The sequence below is a fragment of the Antedon bifida genome, chromosome 8, assembly GCF_963402885.1.
Source record: "Antedon bifida chromosome 8, ecAntBifi1.1, whole genome shotgun sequence".
NCBI classification, from domain to species: domain Eukaryota; kingdom Metazoa; phylum Echinodermata; class Crinoidea; order Comatulida; family Antedonidae; genus Antedon; species Antedon bifida.
The window spans coordinates 2,060,956-2,067,521 of NC_136233.1; the positions used below are offsets into that span (position 1 = coordinate 2,060,956).

The 6,566-nt window shown below is 35.3% G+C and overlaps 1 long non-coding RNA gene across 1 annotated transcript; it reads right to left on the reverse strand.

Annotated features, from left to right (window-relative positions):
- Nucleotides 1–223: 223 nt before the first annotated feature.
- Nucleotides 224–928, reverse strand: LOC144850604 (uncharacterized). Its single transcript, XR_013614089.1, has 2 exons — nucleotides 863–928; nucleotides 224–491 (listed from the first exon to the last, which is right to left on the reverse strand). It is a non-coding gene; the product is annotated as an uncharacterized LOC144850604 (long non-coding RNA).
- Between the last annotated feature and the right edge of the window lie 5,638 nt (nucleotides 929–6,566).

The window sequence follows — 6,566 nt, forward strand, 5'->3', positions numbered from 1 at the left end:
CATGCTTTGGTTACTCGGTAATGAGGGCGTCAGTCAAACAACTGAGCAGGCCGCCCTCAGACGACTCATTCAGGCGTGTATAAGTGCACTGGAGAAACAAAATAACATTTGTTGGGAAAACACTAAACTTTCTCTCTATGGTAAAGATGATACGTCATTCCATGTGCTGGCGGTTAAATCACGTGATGCAAATCACGTGATGCAAATCACGTCATAGGATTCGTTGATTCAAATTCCGAATTCCAGATAATTGAGCGGCACAACAGCTCCTGTTTAATTTCATAATAGTATTTTGGTTATATGCGATTCCATCTATAACATCTTGCATTTTTCGAACTCTGAACTAGTAGAACATTGGTTTCATTTATTGACGAACATGACAAGTGGACGCCATTTTGTTTATCAAGATGGCGGAATAACTTGTGCCGCTAACGGTAGTTTCGTACCCACCCCAACATTGCTCAAAATTGTTTTAACCAACTACATCCAACCTTCCCCTGAGTTTATAGCCTCTCTACCCAGACACGGACACGAACAGAATAAAACAATAATAATCACTTTTTCATAAGTACGTTTTTTTAAAATCAATTTTTATCGTCATTTTATTGCCATCGACATATTTTAACTAATTGTATTTTTAAAAATGTATATGAATGTAAATGTGGTTTCTTTTTAACATCAAAATAATCTTAGCCTATGTATATACAGTTTAAAAGAGATGTATTTTTTTTTAGCAATATACCTTATGAATAAGAGAAATATATAAATGTGCATATATATATAATATTATATTTATAACTGTCAGAGAACTATAATAAAAGTGGGACGAACCCACACAAGACAAAAAAAAACTACATCCAACCTACTCACATGTTGTCTATAACATCCTGCAAGCATAATTGTAAAAAATCGATAATTTTTTATTTTTAATCAATCATCTTAAAGACCCCTTCCCTGCAATTTTGGACGTTTTTTTGAAAATAATACATATATATCACTTTAAAAACATTAAACTATGTCATTCCTTGTCTTAAATGTACGTTTTATGGTAAATTATGATAAAAAGTGAGAAACAATGCACTACCTAAGTAGCTCGCGGCGATCGACCTCTCGTGGACGGTCTTAGGCCTAGCCTAGCCAGGCTTAGTTTTGTAGGCCTAGCTGGTAAACATCGGTAACGTACGAACATCGTACGCTAGCTATATACCTAGCCTGACGTTGTATAGTTGCTGCATTAATTGTCTTTCTATTTTTGCCAGACTCCGTTGATACAAATTGGGGAAAACCCGGTATTTTCGCTGAAAAGTTAGGAGTCTTCCATTTGTTTTGGCCTCACGATCGATCAAAAATTACAGGTGAAAAACAAAAATATCAATCCGCGCGCAATGCATTTTGGGATTTATAGCGGGCCGCTATAATTATTAGAATCGACTTATTTTTCACATTTTTAACCGTTTAAAGACGAAAAAAGTTATCGCAATAGGACCATATAGTATTATTTTTACATTAAATATAGTTTGTGATCTTAAATTAGATCTAAAAAACGTAGGGAAGGGGGCTTTAACTTAGTCATGATTTGTTTAAACTTAAAGTTTTGAATATCAATATGAAAATCTTCTAATTTAAAATCCGTCTTAATTTCTTTGTAATATTTCAACCTTGAAGAAAGTTTAATTTCCTCGATAAGATTTTGCCTTTTAATTTCCTGTAGACGTAATTTAATTTCACTAATGAAATACTTATTATGATCGTCTACATTCTGTATCATCCAAACATATCCAATTTGAAAATTCTTAACTTGCATTAGTCCTATATGTTACTTGATTTGATGTATACAGTATTAATTTTTAATAGCTTTTGAGCTACCAAATAACAGAGATGTTATAGCTCTAATTGGTTTTGGAGCGAAATTTTCAATAAAGACTAGACATTTTTTACCCAACCTGGATACAAAACCTGGCTTCTTCTTCTTAGAAGTCTGCTCCCAATGAACAGGCTCATCATCTGCGCACCCGACACCCTCCCAGGCGGCCGGATAACCATGGGCGGCTGGATAACCTTGGGCGGCTGGATAACTTCGGGCGGCCGGGTAACCTCGGGCGCCTCGATTATACCTATCTACCTGATAACCGCGGAAGACCGGATAACTGGTGTCGCCATTATAAAACCCGCCGACGGATGAATTAAAATCAGGAAAGTCCCAGTGAGACTGATAACACCTGTCGGCCGGATTATCTTTAGCGGTCTTGTAGTCTGAAAGCTTCTTATTCTTCAAGGCAGTCTTTACTGTCTCGTCGTTTTGCTTATAAATTTTAAATGTATTGGTCTTATTTCCTGCATACAGGGAGCATCGAGGATCTGAGTATATATCAATTATTGCATCTTGAAGACTCTCGTCTGTTTCAGTAACCAACTCCATAACAGCATCAACAAACTCGCCATCTATTTTACCCTTCAAATCTTGAGCATCTTCCATCGTAATTTCATATCCACAATCAATGGAAAGTGGCTGTGTTAAAACAGGAAAATAAAAAAATTTGTTCATTAACGTTTTATATTGTAGACCTACGATAATTTTAATGCAGTGAGAAGATTTACAGGAAAAGGTACTTTTTTAACTAACGACGACGACACAAAAGTTTATTTACAGATTTACAGGAAAAGGTGTAATAATCGACGGTAATCGACGCTACAGGTCGCGATTGTTGAAAATCGCGAGAGTCAATCTTCTACGTAAACATTGAAATGCTGATTATTGTTCGCGATAGCATCAAATAACGTCGACAGGAAAACAGGCTTAAAGCCTGTTTTCCTGTCGACGCTATCATCGTTAATCGTTAAAAGTTCAACGACGATCGTTTGAAAACGATCAAGTTGAAATGTTAACGATAGCGCAAACATTTGATTTCTAGCGTTGAACGTTAGAGTTGAAACTCCGGTCTGCTTTCTCGACGTCGTCGTAACGCGCAAAAAATGAATAGAGGACTCCCCTGCCTCTAGCAGTAGGCTCACAGTGTAGGACACGACGTGGGCCAGGCATACTAATATCTCTATACTGATGGTTCTTCGTTTTCAGTAGGCCTATCCTAGTCCAAATAGCATTTTGGACTAGGCTGAAGACTTTGACCTACCTAATATCCCCGCGCCTACTTTCCGGAACATCATTTTATAGTAACTTTGGTAAGGCTAGGCCTAGCTTTGACCGCGCCGCGATGCAACAAAAATAAATGTAGTCAGCAGAATTTTCCATCAATTATGTGACGTCATGTGCTGTATCGCCATGATGATTGGTCAGTTCTTACGTTTTAGCGTTGCGATATCGCTAGAATTGAACTGGATTCAACTCTTGCGATTGTCAACGATCGCGACTTGTAGCGTCGATTATTACACCTTTTCCTGTAAATCGCCGACATTTTGTATCGTCATCGTTAGTTAAAAAAGTCCCTTTTCCTGTAAATCGTTAAAATTTCTTTGTTTTAATTTGGAATGTTGAGTACCGAGTTGGGCCTACATAATATATTTTGATTTGTACTATTCATTACAGGTAACTGTGGAAGTAAGTAAATAGACTCATTGATCCAGCCTGCGAACGACGTATATCGTCACTTTTGAACAAACTATCAGCGTCTGGATTTTTATCTTGGAAAGAACTTCTGGAAAGTCACGGTCAAAGTTCAGCAAGAAGGTAAGACCAGAAGCAATGCGTACTACAACGTAATTTCTTTTTAATCCCAATGCTTTTAATTCTAATTTTAAGGAGAGATTGTTGTAAGTTTACATTTAAGCGCACATTTCTATGATAAGTTCATAATCAGCGGCGCTTTACATGCTTTCATGCTGGTTGAAATAAAACGTCTATATTATAATTGTTTTTTAAACTAATTCTTTTAATTCTAAACAATTAAGTTATAATCATGATATTTTACATGTAATTATTTGTTATTTTGTTATTTCAATTCACCTACACCAACAAAATTTACATTTTAGCTATTAATAAAATATATACATAAATGATAATACGGTACAATAGAGATTTTTTTTTGTTCTAAATAAGATACAATTTAAGCAGTATATTCAGAGCAAAAACCACAAAATCAGTAACATAATCATACCTAATTACATATGAACAAGGCCAACAGCCATAAGTCGCATGCTAAAACGCATAGTGATACCGGACTGACAGACAGACCGACAGACCGACCGACCGACATAGTGAACTATAGAGTCGCGTCCACGCGACTAAAAATTATCAGAACACAGAAAAAAAGTTATTCTATCATAATAAAATCCATCAATTACACTAGAAATTGCGAAGTATAGCCGTTACAAAATCTTTTTGGCTAATATACTGACAACGTTTGTCTGTTTATCCTTCAAATTTGCGCAACCTAAATAACTGTTTGTTGTCTTTTCTAACCATGAAATCAACTTGCTCTTCCCATTTGTTTTGAATAACAACGCCTATCCTTTATCCTATATTTTATTATTTTATTTTACTATTTTGTTATTATTATTATTTTTAATTATTATTTATTATTATTATTAATAATGTTTTAATAAGGCACTAAAACAGTGGTGCTTAATTAACCATGCTGCAGGGCTGTACCACTACTGAGATGTAAGTTTTACAGAATGAAATAAACAATGACACATAAAATATGCTGGTACTAAACAAATACTGCAAATAGTAACAGAATAACATTGTTATATGTTATGTTATATATTGTTATGTAGATAAATTAATTATTTGGGAACAAATATTTACAAACCTCTTTATACGCATTGGCGGAGTCTTTGTATTTCTCTACGTTCTCCTGCTGTGTCTTGACGACAGCCTCATACCTCTCAAGGTGATCTCGCTGGACCGTGGCGGAAGCACACCAACCTTGGGCGGCAGCATGCCACCCGGCGGCGGCATTCCACCCGGCGGCGGCATCATTCCTCTGGCTGTCGGGTATACGTAAGGCGGCAGTCTGATGCCCCAAACGGACAATCTGACGCTCAGTGGTGTCGGGTTGTTCTGTTTTTTCCCTCTATAGTAAACCATATTATCATTCATATCGGAAACGAATTTAAAAAATTATTTAATGTCATGACAAAACAGAAAGTAATTAGAAAATAGCAAGAATTTAAATTTTTGAAACGTAAATGTAAATTAATATTGTTTGATTTGTCGTCGTTATTTTTAAAGCACTCAACAAATGGATAACTTTGACACAAATTTTAGTAATAATCAATATTAATCACTAACCTGGTTTATTGGGTAGTTTATTAGATTTTCATCTATCGGTACCGTATAAAAATCATCCAGGTTTTTCTTTTCCATCTAGTATAAAGATACATTTATGACATCATAGTACTGTATTAAATGATTAACACTATTATGTACACAATCTATATGGGAGTCCTTATATCTATGTCATACTAGGCATTTTTAAACTTGCCGCATTGGGTGTGATGAATAGCATATTGCTATGAATTCTTTGGCTTAGTTAAAAACATAACTTTCAATTTACCATTTTGTTTTAAATTCTTACTTATTTTGCATAAATGTATGTACTCCACTAGCTAGATCAAAATTCTGACAAGAGACTCCCATTCTCAAAAGGCGTTGGGTTCTATTTACAGAACACAAACTGTATCCTATGTAGGGGTGAATCCCCATTAAAATTGTTCAATATTGTTTTCTCATAAAGGGAGTTTCCGTTTTATCTAAAATCAAGATCCCGATTAACAGTTCTCAATATTGTGTTGTATACGGGTGTCTCAGAGACCCCATCAAAGCTTACGTTTGCCTGCACAGCATTGTTTGTCATCGATCGACGATGTCAAGTTCCGTTTCGTTAAAAAGGCCTATAATTTGCAATTTCGTTTTGCTAATTAATTCACGCGTGGCCCGTAAAAAAAAACAAAGTATAAATGTCGCCGCCAACGGCAAACGTTGGAGGGAAGCAAAAAACCCTGAAGTCGTGATTGCCAGCAAAGATAGTACCGGTACTATTATGTCTTTGTTACCAGATATCACTTCTACCACGGACGGTTAAAAAATCTAACCGATGAAATCAGACATTTTGTTTTAAAAACCTTTATAATATCTTCCTAAGAAAAAAATATGGAACAATTCGTAATGGTGGACATTAATGTTACTCTCAATGTACGTTTCGCGAAACAGGTGAGACAGATGTAGTCCAGTCCCTAAGGGGAGAAAAAGGGGTGGGATGTTACCAGACTGGATATAAATTATTCAATATACCAGTTTGGTAGAGTACTGGAAATCTGATTTTACCTCTGTGACCTCTGACCTAAATGTTTATATTTTTCTATTATATAACTAAAAATTGCCATATCTTAACAACGCATGGACATTTTACATTAATATTGTTGTCAAAATGCTTGAAAGATATATATTTATATTTGCTACAATAAAAAAAATTGTACAAAATGGCCGCAAAGGCTTTATTTTTCAGTTTGACCTTTGACCTTGATTGCCTAATATCTCAATAACGCAAAATCTTAGAGATTTGAGAATGGGCTTAAAATGTTAAGAAAATAAATGTAATATTTAG